The following is a 1579-nucleotide window of genomic DNA, read 5'->3' on the forward strand; positions in this document are numbered from 1 at the left end:
ATGGGAGGTGGGAGGCCGGGGATCAAGCTGGGGTCTTCCGCATGCAGGGCCAGAGACACCCGCCCACCCCCGCTGTCCTGTGGCTCCAGGCTGCTGGTCTGTCCCCCTTGCAGACATCTTGGGACCCTTCCTGTGCCTGTGGGCAGGGCCAGAGCGTCTTTGGCCTTGGAAGATTGGGGGGGCAGAGAAACCCCCCCACCTCCACCTCTCTGAGTTTGGGGAGCCCTCTCCAGAGGGCCAAGGCGGCAGCTGTGGGGTTCACAGGGGGCAGGGGTGCCTGGCCACTTGCCCACCTGCCTGGCAGGAGCTGGGGAGCCCGGGGGCTGGAGGGGAGGGTGCCTCACAGGGGGCACCAGGGCTGACGGGAACCATCTGGCCAGCCTGGTGCCCGTGAGCGTCCATCCAGTCCAGCAGAGGCCTGGAGGGGCCGGCAGACCCCACACCCCCTGTTCTTGTTTCTGGCGGCTTTAGGAACTCTCCAAGGAGAGGCTTGTCTGGGTTTGGGTTTCAGTTTGGGGGGGCCACACCAGGGATGTCAGGGGCCACTCCTGGCAGGGCTCAGGGACCCTGTGGGGTGCCGGGGATCGAACTCAGGTCAGCCACGTGCAAGGCAAGTGCCTCCCCGCTGTCCCATCGCTCTGGCTCCTGAGACCAGTGGTGAGGACCGCATGATGGCATGGCAGGTGGGAGGTGGCATGGCGCCTTCAGAGCCATGAACCTTCACACTGGGTCACACTCAGGAAGTGACAAGAGCTGGGGCCGGAGCCATAGCATAGCCAGGAGGGGCGTTCACCTTGCACATGGCGGACTTGGGTTTGATTCCTGACATCCCATAGGGTCCCCCGAGCACCGCCAGGAGTGCTCACTGAGAGCAGAGCCAGGAGTCAGCCCAAAAAACCAAACAAAGGAAGCGACTTCAGGAAGCTTGGGCCTGGTCTGGAGGGGGCTGACTGCCGTTCCCAGGGGTCAGTCCATCCCCTCCGGAGCTGTCCCCTGGGGCCTGCTTTGCCAGGAGACCCCGTATGCAGAGACACATCTCTGAGGGCAAGAGCTGGGGCACATTCTTGAGCACCCCGAACTCGGCGGGCTCCCAAACAGTGCTCGAGAGGCTCAGAGGCTCCCCCGGCAGGAGCCATGTAGAGCCTGGGGGTACCCAAGCGCCCTGGCGGTGCCCGTGGGCTCCAGGGCTGGGGCTCGAGACCCCCACGGTGCAGGAGTCAAACCCAGGTCAGGTACAACCCAAGCACCCCCATCTCCCGGCTCCTCTGGTTTCTGGTACTGAGTCCACTTCCTGGTTTCTACAGGCGGCCTCCCCTGACCTCCTCCCTCCGCTCCCTGGCTCCTGCCAGGCCCACGGGACCCTCTGGTGTTTCCGGTCACCGGCCGTGGCCCGCCGTGGGCCTCCTCCATCGCGTGGTCCCCAATGCAATACTCAGGCCGCAGGAGCCCAGGCAGCGTGCCACCGCCTCCAGGCTGGCCGCCTCCACAGCCCCGTGTGCCTTGGCAGAGGGGCTTAATCAGGCTCAATCAGGCTCTGGGCCCAGTTGCTGGTTCTGGAACCTTCCAAAACCGATACTCT

This window comes from Sorex fumeus, unplaced genomic scaffold (assembly GCF_029834395.1).
Source record: "Sorex fumeus unplaced genomic scaffold, SorFum_2.1 ptg000197l, whole genome shotgun sequence".
NCBI lineage: Eukaryota > Metazoa > Chordata > Mammalia > Eulipotyphla > Soricidae > Sorex > Sorex fumeus.